This window comes from Ictidomys tridecemlineatus, chromosome 6, assembly GCF_052094955.1.
Source record: "Ictidomys tridecemlineatus isolate mIctTri1 chromosome 6, mIctTri1.hap1, whole genome shotgun sequence".
In the NCBI taxonomy this organism is placed as follows: domain Eukaryota; kingdom Metazoa; phylum Chordata; class Mammalia; order Rodentia; family Sciuridae; genus Ictidomys; species Ictidomys tridecemlineatus.
This window is the reverse complement of record NC_135482.1, coordinates 94,528,956-94,543,418: the sequence shown is the minus strand read 5'-3', so window position 1 is coordinate 94,543,418 and position 14,463 is coordinate 94,528,956.

Below are 14,463 nucleotides of genomic sequence, written 5' to 3'. Positions count from 1 at the left end.
AAAATCGAAACTGTCTCCAGGCTAGCCCATATTCACCAAAACAAAAACAAAACAAAAAAAACAAAAATAAAAACAAAAAAACCTCAAAACAACACCCCCCCCCAAAAAAGCATGGAATGGGGCTGTAAAAAGCCATCTCCCCAATAGGTTGTCCCTTCCCCTGTGTGCCATTCACCACCCTGTAGGATGCTGAGTTCAAACCAGGCCCAAACTGGTAGTGGGCATAGGAAATCCTTTCTAAGAGACCCTTGAAGTTGAGACCAAGAGACTGATCAGGAATTAACCAGTAGGGAGAGGAGGGGAAGGAGAATGATCTGGGTAGAGCTGTGGTCCAAAGCTGCAAGTCAGAGAGGACTTTGGAAAAAGGTGCTTAAGGCTGAGACTTGGTGAGTAAAGGGCAGAAAGAAATGACTACTATTATGGTCAGAGTGATGGGCTTTTTAAGTCACATGATTTGGGACTTTACCCGAGAACAATGGGAAGGCTTTTGACTATTTAAGAGAATAAATGGAGCAGCTTTAATTATATTTGATTATTTCCTCATTTTTGTATAATTCTAGTTAAGACCCCTCATCTTGTATTGGGATCATTCTGAAAGGATTTGGGCAGGAAAGTTTAGGCATGCATCTTAACATACACAATGCTACTTAACATACATAGTGCAAAATTATGTGAACAACTCTGCTTCCCTGAAGTGAAGAGGATGTAGCACAGTGTACTTGGAACATCTACTGTGATCTGTTTCGGTTAAAGGAAAGCAAACATCCCAGCAAGAGTCATGCTTAGTGTCCCAGAGGTGAAGAGGTGGATCTCACCAGGACTGCTGCTCCACCTAGCCACTGGTTTTAGCTGCATTTTTCTTTTCAGAGTTATAATGAGCTGATTGTGCTATTTTAAGGTCTAACATGTTTTTCTGTACAATTGACGTGAATCTTCCAAGCAAGAAAATAACTTGGGGGTGGGGGGAGGAGACTGTATCGTTTTCCTCGAATATCTCAGCATTTTTGTCTTTCAGTTTTACTAGATTCAATGTTCACAGATGCTTAGGCCAAATAATTTATTATTTATTTAGCTTTGGAAAGAGACTTCAGAAGAGGGGTAATGAAAATGAACCACCCTGGGTTTGGGGGTTGGTGTTTTGTTTTGAAAAATTGAAGATCAGTAGGAGAGAGACCTCTGCTGGTTAGACTGGTATAATGACCTAGAGTTGCTCACTGATCTGAAGGGCTCTAGTGGCTGTCGTCCGCCCGGTTAGCTTCTATAATTATTATCCAACTCTTCCCTATTGGTCCATTTCTTCAGCTGTTAACTCAGGTTGTCCCAGAGCTCATCTTGAGACTCATAAATCCCAGCTCCAAGCATATCGTTCTTCTTTCAATCATTAGGAAAAGCATTTGTCTTGCATGTTTCTTCAAAGCCACAGCTCTAAATTATCAGCCTCAGACCTGAAATAACTCCTGCATGTCTTCATCTTAGTTTTCTTTTCTCTTCTCCACCTCTCCTCTTCTCTAGTAAGACGAATAAAACAAATCTTTGCTGAAAAGAGAGTGAAATTGGGCATGGTGGCGTATGCCAGTGATCCTGGCAAACTTGGGAAGATGAGGCAGGAGGATCTCAAGTTCAAAGCCAGCCTCAGGAACTTAGCAAGGCCCTGTCTCAAAATAAAAAGGGCTGGTGATGTGGCTCAGTGATAAGGTGCCCCTGGATTCAACCCTAGTACCAAAAACAAAACAAAACAAACAGCAACAACAACAGAGAGAGAGAGAGAGAGAGAGAGAGAGAGAGAGAGAGAGAGAGAGAGAGAGAAAGTAGAGCTGATGGAAAGTGAGAGGAGAGAACTAAAGGCTTATCTTGGGTTGACCCTCCACTGAAGGCTTGAGGCCCAGGCTTGGTGTTATGTACCTCAGAAGGCTGTGGTTCCTGTTGATGCCTTCTGATAGGTTGGTTAATCGTGGGAAAGTGGTGCAGAGTGGTGAATAGGGTTCAGTGCATGCTCATGCTCGAGAATGTAGAGAGTGATTATCTAGAAGGAGCAAGGGGACCGTTTCCTGGAGACATTTTGATGAGCTGCAAACAATGAGTTCCTACTATGTGCCAGACCCTGGACTAAGTACCTCACATACCTTAATTCTGTTCTTTCTTTGTCTCTCTCTTCACAACCTTAAAAATGTTTTTCTCTGAAAAAATTTTTTTTTTTAGTATTTTATTAGTTATTGGTGGACCTTTATTTATTTTTATGTGGTGCTGAGAATTGAACCCAGTGCTTCATGCATGCTAGGCAAGCACTCTACCACTGAGCCACAACCCCAGCCCTGGAAAAAAATTTTTTAATAGATGTGAAAAATTTGGAACAAGGCCTGCATAATATAATAGCCACATGTTTTCCCTATTTCCTCATTACATTTCTCCTCTGGAATATACTCCTAACTATGAGGGACTCATACTGGTCAGGTAAGCTATATACCTGCTTCTAAAATGATGCCTCCAGGGCTGGGGATGTGGCTCAAGTGGTAACGCGCTCGCCTGGCATGTGTGCGGCCCAGGTTCGATCCTCAGCACCACATACCAACAAAGATGTTGTGTCCGCCGAGAACTAAGAAATAAATATTAAAAAAAAAATTCTCTCTCTCTCCTCTCTCACTCTCTCCTTAAAAAAAAAAATAAATAAAAATAAAATGATTCCTCTGGCTCTCAGAAGCAGAGCAGCAGGGATGCCTCTTTGGTTTGCCACTTTTTTCCCCACACAGTTGTATCCATATCCTATGCCTTCCCATGTTGGAGCTAACTCTTCTTCTTACATATTCATTTAATGCTCTCAGCAACCTGCTTAAGAATGGCCAAAGTTTTGGGTAATTTTAGTGCTATTTAGGGACCTTAGGGCATCTAGTTAAAACCTCTTCTTTGAGAAAACTGAGGTTCAGAGACTTTTCAGTTGTCCAAGTTACCCAACTAGGGAGCAGCAAAGGCAGGACTGGAACCCAGGACCCCTGGAGCCTAGGAAAAGTGCTTTGGACAGGACAACCACACAGTCCTTGGGTTGTACTGCACAAGAGGTGGTTTCACCTGCACTTTCTGTTCCTCTTCTCAGGTTGTCTGACTTCCCCTCCTCTCAGGCCTCCATGTCTTTACTCTGCACAGCCAGCCCAGAGCCATTAGTGCCTTCACCACACAGCTTCTGCTCTGGGTAACTTTTCCTTTCTCCCCTAAACTTAATCTTTGGGACTCGTTAGGGCACTAATGAATCACTCCATTCACAGATTTACCAAAAGCAGTACCCAAACCTTCCAGTCTTCTAAAGTGCCTGTTGATATTGGCATTTCTGTGCCACTTGATGCCATCAAGTATTTTTTTGTGTATGCCTTAAGTTTGTATGCCTTGCTGGGATGACAGAGATACACAACGTGTGGTTGTTGTGTATCTCTGTCATCCCAGCAACTCCGGAGGCTGAGGCAGAGGATTGCAAGTTCAAGGCCATCCTTGGCTGTTTAGCGAGGCCCTTTCTCAAAATAAAAAATAAAACTGGGGATGTAGCTCAGTGGTAAAGCACCCCTGGGTTCAATCTCCAGTACCAAGAAAAAAAGAAGTTTGAATGTGTTCAAATGTTGCTTTCTACTTATTTGTAACTCTGCCTACTTTCTCAGAACAATACCATCCCTTTTACCAGAGATGAAAGGTCTTAATCTAGCAGAACAAACCTCTAACCCTAGGAATTTCAGGCACTGTGGTGAGCCAGTTACCTAGATGATGATATTATTATTATTATTATTTGTGAGTGGTATTTATGGATTGAACCTAAGGCCTTGTGCATGATAGGCAAACACTTGACCAGTGAGCTGCACCCCAAACCCCTAATTATGCAGATATTTTAAAGTAGGCTTCTCTTTAAGTGTTTCAAATTATACCCTGTAGTTTCTAATGTGGTGTCCCGGGCATATTCTTGGTATTTATTAAGGGTTTTTGAGTGATTGTCTTAGTTGTGTCACCACAGAATTACTTTGTTGCAACTGTGATTATTCATGGAGTGCTCATGAAGTATGCTGGACTATGTTAGGCCCTGAAGGCATTTGTGAAGAAGCTTGACAGCTGCCTGTCTCCCCCAGCTGCCCACAAGGTGGATAAGATGGTGCAACCCGAGGAGGCCTTCTTTGTTCCTGAGGATAGAAGGTGCATTGTGGAGTAGAGAGATACAGGAACTATATTCGATGCCATACCAGCTCTCCATTGCTTATCTCCAGAATTCCTTTACGGAAAAGAAAAATAAACTTTTATCTTGTTCAAGCCACTGTTATTTCTGGGCTCTGTTACTAGCTGCCAAATGCAAATCTTAACTGATATAGAAGTCCTTGAGGATTTTTGAGCAAGGGGCTGATTCTGTACAATTGGTGGCTCTGCAAGGACAGATTTGAGAAGGGGAGTGTTCTGGGGAGTACTAGGAGATAAAGTTAGCTTGGCAGGTGGGGACAAATAGTGAGGGGAGACATGAGGAGAATCCACATCTTACCCAGGGTCACTGGTTTTGGTTTTTTTCCCAGGACACCTCTGCTAAATTGCTATTGTATTGTAGCTATTTAAATCTGTAGTTATTGAGTAATTTGCATTCTGCTATTGTCAACTGGCCTGAAAGCTAGAGCGATTGAGAAGATGGGTGCTCTTTGTGCCTTAAAAAGAAACAGGCAAAAGCTGGAGCAGGAATAGAGTATCAGTGTTACAGTAAAGTGAAGTTATTATGTTTTCTGAACTCCTGTGGGCATTTTCAAGAAAAGGAACTTTTGTTACATGTGATTGTCTAATCAAGATACATTTGAAATGTATCCTTTACTGGATAGCAACAGTAAATAGCATTAAAAAATAAATCTGGGAGTAACTTGCAAAGGTAATTTTATCTGCTAAGAATTTATAAAAGGGGAAAATCCATTTTATTAACTTACTCTAAGGTTCATGTAATCACATTGAGTAATGGCTGTCTGTCTCTTCATAATGAATTTTTTTCTTTTGCAGTGCTAGGCATAGTGAATTCTTTCTTTCTTTCTTTCTTTCTTTCTTTCTTTCTTTCTTTCTTTCTTTCTTTCTTTCTTTCTTTCTTTTTGTACTAGGGATTGAACCCAGGGGTTCTTAACCACTGAGCCACATCCCCAGCCCTTTTTTATTTTGAGAAGGGTCTCACTAAATTGCTTAGGGGTTCTCTAGGTTGCTGAGGATGGCTTTGAACTTGTGATCCTCCTGCCTCAGCCTCTTTAGCTACTGGGATTCCAAACATGCATCACTGCATCCGGCCATAGTGAACTTTTTATTTTGAGGTAGGGCAGGTAATTTCAAACCTTTTGTATTAGAAGAAATTTAATTAGTGTTTATTGTTTACATGGGTTATAAAATATGATTATATAGCTATGATATAATTAAACATTACAAACTCAGGTACTTTAACTCTCATGGTTCATTAAAGAGGGTATTTCTCAGATCCCATTGTTTATGGACACTCTAGTCTTACCCATGAGGTCCCACCTGCCCCTGTTCAACATTTTAACCTTCCTTTTCTGCATTGTCCTAACAGTGAAGAAAGCTTAGTCAGGCATGGTGGCACATGCCTGTAATCCCAACAACTTGGGAGGCTAAGATAGAAGAATCAAAAGTTTGAGGTCAGCCTCAGCAATTTAGAAGTTCCCTAAACAACTTAGTGAGACCCTGTCTCAAAACAAAAACATAAAAAGGGCTGGGATATAACTCAGTGGTGAAGTGGTTTTATCCTGGGTAAAGTTGCAGTACAAGAAAAGAAAAAAAAAAAAAAGAAAAGAAGAAAAGAAAAGAAAAGAAAGACACCCCCCCCCCCCCCGCAAAGGAATAAACCTTGACTTCAGGGCATAGCTCTCCTCTAAAACTAGTTGTGCTAACAGTGTTCTATCTTTCTGTTTCCTTAAAAATGATTTGGCAACTCTAAAACTCTTTCCAAACCTGCCTTGGTAATTAGAAGCCTCAATGCAACCACAAATTTCAAGGTTCCTTAATGCAGTGGCCTTCAGACTTTCCTCACTGCCCACATATGGAAGATGGAAGGGCAGATATGCCCAGTGTTATCTGAAATTCTTGCTCATTAATTATGTCTTTTCATTCTTTCCTCAATTTGGGAAAATATACAAGAATGCAAATGACTGCTGAGAGTGGTTGTGCATACCTGTAATCCCTTGTCTTGGAAAGCTGGGGCAGGAGGATTGCAAGTTTGAGGCTAGCCTCAGCAATTTAATGAGATCCTCAGCAATTTAGCAAGACCCTGTCTTACAATAAAAAATAAAAAGGACTGGAGATATGGTGTAGAGATAAAGCTACCCTGGGTTCAACTCCCAGTTTCAAAAAAATGACTGAATATTAGGTTGTAAACTGGACCCTCTGTTGTAAAATTCCATACTTTTTCTATTAATTCATATTTTAAAAATATTTTTAGTTGTAGATGGATGCAATACCTTTATTTAATTTATTTATATGTGGTGCTAATGATTGAACCCAGTACCTCAAACATATTAGGCAAGTGCTCTACCACTGAGCCCTACAAAGCACTCTACAAACCCAGCCCCCACCTCCACTTTTTTTTTTTTGGTACCACGGATTGAACTCTAGGGCGCTTAACCACTCACTGAGCTACATTCCTAATGTGGATTGTGGATCGTGCCCAGTTTATATGATTCCAAGTGTTAGGTTTTTGAGTTATATCTCTCTGGAGTTTCTGCATTGTGTTTTGCTAGAGTCTGCACACAGGGGGAAAAAAAAAACAAGCATACAATCTGATAAACAGATGTTCTCTCTCTAGGGTTAAATAAATCATAACAATAGCAACATTTATGCAGCAGTGGTGTGGCTAAGCTACTTATCTACATTATTCTTTTAATCCTGATGAAGACTCTGGGAAGTAGCTATATCGATGAGGAAACAGCTTTGGAGCTGTTGCTCAAGGTCACACGAGCCAGCTAAACAAGGGCATAGGCTTAGGTCTTGCTGACTCCCAGCCTGGGTTTAAAGGCTCTCCTGTCATTCTTTTGAATAATCTCAACCAGAGCAAGGCCAACTGGCTCAGTGTGACACTCGATCCTGCATTTATCCTTTCACTCTCTGCCAGATTGAAAGACCTTACGGGGATTAAATATTTTTGGCCAGCAATGTTTCACCATTTATTGAAAAATGATACCTCAATATCTTCAATAATTGTTTCATTAAAAAGCAAAACAGAGCCCCAGCTATGTTAGGAATAATTGTAGGAACATAATCTTTCTTTCACTGTGCCTCAGTCTCCTGGGGCAAGATGGAAAGAACAAGTTCACTTTTTTTTTTTGTACCAGGGATTGAACCTAGGGGCGCTTAACCATTAAGCCACATCCTCAGCTCTTTTTTTTTTAGAGAGAGAGAGAGAGAGAATTTTTTAATATTTATTTTTTTTTTTAGTTTTCGGCAGACACAACATCTTTGTTGTATGTGGTGCTGAGGATCGAACCCGGGCCGCACACATGCCAGGTGAGCGCGCTACCGCTTGAGCCACATCCCCAGCCCCCTCAGCTCTTTTTTTTTTAATGTTTTATTTAAAAAATTTTTTTAAAAAAATATTTTTAATTGTCAATGGATCTTTATTTTATTTACTTATATGTGGTGCTGAGAATTGAATCCAGGGCCTCACACATGCTAGGCAAGTGCTCTACCACAGAGCCACCACCCCAGCCCCTTATTTTTTATTTTGAGACAGGGTCTAAATTGCTGAAGGACTTTCTAAGTTGCTGAGGCTGGGTTTGAACTTGTGATCCTCTTGCCTCAGCCTCCTCAGTCGCTGGGATTACAGGCATGCATCACTATGCCTGGCACAATATCATTTTTTGAGGCTACTTTGGGAAGGAATAATGGATGCCACTTTATTATGATAGGCAGCCACTTTGGGGGACAGACAGTAACTGCCACCGTACTTTTTAATGTTGGGAAACCTCTTCTTACAGGATGAAGGTCATTTTATGGTAAGAAAAGCATGGCCATCTTGAGAAATAAGTTTAACTTGGAAACTCCTGTGTTTTTTTTTTTTTTTTTTTAAAGAGAGAGAGAGAGAGAGAGAGAGAGAGAGAGAGAGAGAGAGAGAGAGAGAGAGAGAGGGAATTTTTAATATTTATTTATTTTTTTTTAGTTTTCAGCAGACACAACATCTTTGTTTGTATGTGGTGCTGAGGATCGAACCCGGGCTGCACACATGCCACGCGAGCGCGCTACCGCTTGAGCCACATCCCCAGCCCCAGGAACTCCTGTTTTTTTAAGTCCATTTGGATTCAGATGTTCCTCAGAGACCCCCTTCTTTCAAGGTAGATAAGAGAGCCCAGATCAGAAGCCTTATATCTACCAACCTTGACTTGTTGGTTTCCTACTAGAGATCATTTATCCTAGAGGGTGGACCCATCCTTTTTTGAGGATAGATATAGGTAGATAAGAGCCAACGATTGTTTGCTAATTTGTTTATTTTGCAAAGGTATTATTAAAAATTTCACTTGTTTTGTGTGATTAAAGAACTCCTAGGGTGCCTATAGTTTCCACTGCTGAGGAGGTTGAGGCAGGAGGATCAGTTTGGGAGTTTGGGGCAGTGGGGATGAACATCTCCCAAGAACTGTAGATCTTTTTTCAGCTTTAATTTATACCCCAGGGTTTAGACTCTGGAAAGACCATTTGCTTTTCTGATGGAGGCAGGCAGAAAAAACATGGTTAGTTGAAATCTAAGACAGTTTTCTTCAGTGGAGTATCTCCCTCTGCGAGGCTAGGACAAAGGTGAAGGTTGGGCCATTATTTTTGTGTCTAATCTCACAAAATTTATGAGGGAAACTAATAACTTCCTCACAAAGTTGTTGCCATATCAACCAAAATAATGTATCTGGAAGTGTTTTATTATTATCCTGTGTGAAATGGTGATTAGTAGCCAGGAGCAGTGGCATGCTGTGATTTCAGCTACTTTGGAGGCCAAAGCAGGAAGATCTCATGTCAAGGCTACCCTTGTCAACTTAGTGAGACCCTGTCTCAAGAAAGGGCTGGGATGGGGCTGGGATTGTGGCTCAGTGGTAGAGCGCTCATCTAGCATGGGCAGGACCCGGGTTCGATCCTCAGCACCACATAAAAATAAAGGCATTGTGTCCATCTACAGCTAAAAAAATAAATGTTTAAAAAAAAAAAAAAAGAAAGGGCTGGGAATGTAGTTCAGTGGTAAAGTGACTGAGTGTTTCAATCCATAATGCAAAAAAAAAAAAAAAAAGAGAGAGAGAGAGAGAGAGAGAGAGAGAAAGAAAAATATCTTTAGCTGGGGAACATTGAGAACAATAAAAGCCAAGAGCATTAACACTGCTTAATAATCTGATGTAACATGGACCATACTTTGAATAATAGGTGTGTTTTCTTCAGACTTGCTTTCTAGGGCCAAACATGCTTGGTCAAATGAGGAACAGGCCATATCGGTATGATATAACTAACTCAGTGCTCAGCATAAGCCATTCTGCAGTCACTTGGCCGAGTCATTCAGAGAGGTAAAATAGCTGGAGCATGTGGTATGCACATATAGTGCCAGCTACTCTGAGACTGAGGTAGGATGATCCCTTGAGAGCAGTAGTTTGAGGTCAGTTTGGGTAACATAATGAGGCCCTGTTTCCAAAAAAAAAAATTTTTAAAAAGGTAAAATATGAATCATGATTCTTATAACTGGCATGAGGATGAACAGCTTTAAGCATGCACATTTTTACAGAGTTCAGGGAAATGTCTTCTTGAAAAGAGTTCTGTATCAGTTCAGTTTTTTTCTTTTCTTCCTTCCTTCCATTTTTTCTTTTTCTTTCTTTTCCTTTTTTTGGGGGCCTGGGGATAAAGCCCAAGGCCTTGTGCATGCTAGTCAAGTACTCTATCCTTCCAAAAAATACTCATTGAGAGCTTGCTATATGCTGGACATTGACTATATAAAACATTAGCCTTGTCCTCAAGGCTTCAAGGAGCTCAGTGGTGTGTGTGTGTGTGGTGGGGTGGTGGGGAGGAGGGTGGCACAAGCACATGTACATGTGCATACATAAAATCATAGTACAATGAGGGGTGTGTGTGTGTGTGTGTGTGTGTGTGTGTGTGTGTGTTTGTGACTGGGGATTGAACCCAGGGATGCTTTACCACTGAATTATATCCTTTTTTATTTTGAGGCAAAGGGCTGGGGATGTGGCTCAAGCGGTAGCGTGCTCGCCTGGCATGCGTGCGGCCCGGGTTCGATCCTCAGCACCACATACAAACAAAGATGTTGTGTCCGCTGAAAACTAAAAAATAAATATTAAAAAATTCTCTCTCTCAAAAAAAAATAAAAAAATATTTTGAGGCAGATTCCTGCTAAATTGCTGAGGGTCTCCCTAAGTTACTGAAATTGGCCTTGAATTTGTAATCCTCTTGCTTCAGCCTCCCAAGGTACTGGGAGCCTGTGCCACTGTGAGCTTTGAACAGTAAAATAGATTTGAAGAACCTTCTATGAGAGTACACAGGGAGAGGACAACTCTGGGAAGACTTTGCTGAGGAGTTTTAAGTTAGATGTTGTTATCTGAATGTTTATGTCCCACCAAAATGCATATATTGAAACCTAATTACCAATGTGATGGCCTCTGGGAGGTGATTAGGTCCCCAGGGCCAAGACCTCAAGAATGAGAGTGTGCCCTTATGAAAAAGAGCTTGAAAGTTTCTTCCACCATGAAAGGACATGGTGAGGAGGTGCCATTGGTGAACCAGAAAACGGACCTTCACCAGACACTGAATTTGCTGTATATTTGATTTAGGACTTCCCAGCTCTGGAACTTAGAAATTTCTGTTGTTATAAACCACCCAGTTTACAGTGTAACCATAGGTTCCAAATCCATGGTTTAGCCAAACATGTATAAAATATGTATGTGTGTGTGTTTGTGTATGTATATATATATAACAGGTGCAATTACAAAATATATATATTTTTTAATTACACCTGTTCTGAACATGTACAGACTTTCTTTTTGTGTTGCTATTCTCTGAATAATATGCCATAAAAACCACTTGTATAGCATTTATACCATATTAGATATTATGAATAATCTAGAGATGATTTAAAGTTCACAGGAAGTCAAGGGATTTATATGCAAAATATGAAAGAACTTTCAAAACTCAACAATTATGCAACAAGTAACTCAATTAAAAATGAGAAAAAACTGGGCATGGTAGCACACACCTTATCTCAGTAGCAAGACACGGAGGCAGGAGGATAGCAAATTCCAGGTCAGCCTGAACAACTGAACAAGATCCTGTTAAAAATAAAAAGGGCTAGGGTGTAACTCAGTGGGAAAACACCCCTGATTTTGAACAAATACTTCATGAAAGAAGATATATGGATGGCAAATAAATGCACAAAAATATACTCATTGTCATTAGTAACTAAGGAATTGCAAAGGAAAACTAGATGGGATAATGCCACAAATTTATTAGAATAGCTAAAAACCCCAAACAAAACAAAATAAACAGACAATACCAAGTGCTGTCAAGGATGCAGAGCAACAGAAACTCTCATTCATTACTGATAGAAATGTAAAATGGTACAGCTTCATTGCAAAGCAGTTTGGCACTTTTTTTTTTTAAGACAAACATGCTTGAGTAATAGCAAATCTCATCATTATGTAGAACTATAATGGACTAATAAAAAGTGTGGGAAAAAATAAACATGCTTGAGAAATGAATATTTAAGGTAAGAAAACCTATACATAAATGCTTATTGCAGCTTTATTTCTATCATCAAAAATTGGAAACCCAAATGTCCTTCAACCATTGAATGAGAAAACAAACTGTGATACAATTGAATACTACTGGGCAATAAAAAGGGAAGAACTATTGATAGATGGAACATGGGCGAATCTCAAATGCATTTTCTACATGAAAAAAGCTAGATAAAAATGACTATATATTGCAGGGCAAGGTGGCACACACCTATTATCGCAGTGGCTTGTGAAGCTGAAGCAAGAGGATCACAAATTCAAGGCCAGCCTCAGCAACTTAGCTAGACCTCGTCTCAAAATTAAAAAACAAAACAAAATAAAAAGGACTAGGGATATGGCTCAGTGGTTAAGTGCCTCTAGGTTCAATTTTTAATACAAAAAAAAAAAGAAGAAAAAGAAGACTATATACCATATGATTCTATTTATATATGGCAAAACTAGAATCCATTTTGATAGAATTATACAGCATGGAATATATCTTATTCTAATTAGGACCCCATTCTTGTGGCTGGGCATCATGATGGGATTCACTTGTATTTGTACATATGGCAAAAGTAAAGGAATGGAAACCAAATCAAGGGTTGCCAGAGGCCTGGTGTTAGGAGAGGTATCGATTACAGACAGCACCAGAGAATGATCTGGGCTGATGTAACCCTCCTATGTCTTGGTAGTGGGGGCATTATACCGCTGCTTCACTTCCAAGTCAAGAGAAAAGATGCACACTTTTCTCCTGTCTAGGGATCCTCTAGTGAGAAATCTTTTTTTTCTAACTAAATTGAGATAATCAGATCCAAATGAATTCTATGCAAAGCTTTTTGACTGAGTGCCAGTCAAAATTTCATGGTCAACTGGGCATGGTGGCACAGACCTGTTATTCCAGCAATTCAAAAGGCTGAGGCAGGAGAATTGCAAGGTTGAAGCTGGCCTCTACAATTTAGCCAGACCTAGTCTCAAGATTAAAAATAAATAAATAGAAAGGACAGGGGAATGTAGCTCAGTGGTAAAATGCCTCTGGTTTTATCCCCAGTAGCCCCTACCCCGTGGATTTTAAGAGTCAATGACAACTCCAGATGCCTAGAAAATTCCTCATGTTTAAGATGTGGCTGAGAATAATGGCCTCCAGAGATATCCATACTCTAATTTCCAGAATGTGACCTTAAATTGCAAAAGGTAGATGTGGTTAATAGTAAGGACCTTGAAATGCAGAGGGTATCTTGGATTATCCAGGTGGACCTAATCTAATCAAATGAATCCTTAAATGCAAAAGGCAGATCACCTAGCTGAGCATGGTGGTGAACTCCTGCAATCCCAGCAATTTGGGAGGTTGAGGCAGGAGGATCACAAGTTCAAGGTCAGCCTTGGCAACTTTGAAACCCTATCTCAGAACAAAAGATAAAAAGGGGTGAGGACATAGGTCATTGGTAGGGGACCATTGGATTCAGTCCCTAGTACCAGGGGTTGGATACACACACAGAACAATCTTTCCAGCTGTGGTCAGAGGAAGACATGAGGAACAAATAGTCACCCCCTCTCTCTCCTTTGCTTTTCTCCCCAGCATTATCACTTAGTGGCAGCAGAATAATGCCCCCCTCCAAAGAGGGCACATCCTCATCTCTGAAGTTTATGAATATGTTATATGGCAAAGGGAAATTACAGATAGAATTCAATTCACTAATTTGCTGACCTCAACATAGAGTGAAAAACTTGGATCATTCAGGGGACTCAGTGTAATCACAAGGTCTTGACATAAGAAAGAGAAAAGCAACAGAGGAGGTCAGAGTGATGGGCTGTGAGGACTCAAACTGTTGTTGCCAGTTTTGCAGATGGAAGAAGGCCACTATGAGCCTTGGAATGCAGCTAGCAGTCCCAGAAAATGGAAGAGGCAAGAAGTGGATTGTCCCCCACTGAATCCAGAAAGAAATGCAGTCCTGTCCCTGCCTTGGTTTTAGCACAGTGCGATCCATACAGAACTTCCAGCCACAGTACTGCAAGGTATTAAATTTGTGTTGTTTTAAGCCTCCAAGTTGGTGGTAATTTGTTACAGCAGCATAGGAGACATCCATAAGGAGGGTGTATCCCAGTCATCCCTTGATATCCAAGGAGGACAGGTCCTTAGACACCCTTTGGATACCAAATTCCATAGATGCTGAAGTCTCATATGAAATGACATAGTGTTTTGCCTATAACCTGCATCCGTTCTCCCCATGCTTTAAATCATCACTAGGGTACTTACAATATCCACTACAATATAAATGCTATGCAAATAGTTGTTATACTGTGTTGTATAGAGAAACAAGGACGAGAAAAACAATCTGTACACGCTCAGTTCAGATGCAATTTTTTTTCAAATGTTTTCAATCTACAGTTCAGTCCTCACTGATGCAGTGGATTCAACATGGATATGGAGGGTTGACTGTATTCTTGAGTGCAAATGGAAAATATTAAGAATAGAGAACTGCTTGGTTTCCTGATTCCTCAGTTCCCAAATCTAGGTTGATGACTCTAGAACTGACTGTTTTCAGAATCAGTGTCATTGCCACTGGGATTGATTCTTGCGACTGCAGTGAGTTTCCCAGAGGCTTTGTACTAGAACTAGGTTGATTGACCGTTACTTTCTTCTGTTGCTCATGCTGTCTTCCTGAAAGTTCTTTCCCTACTCCTGCACAGGTGATCTGGCCCCATCCTGAACCTGGTTTTATGTAGAGATCTG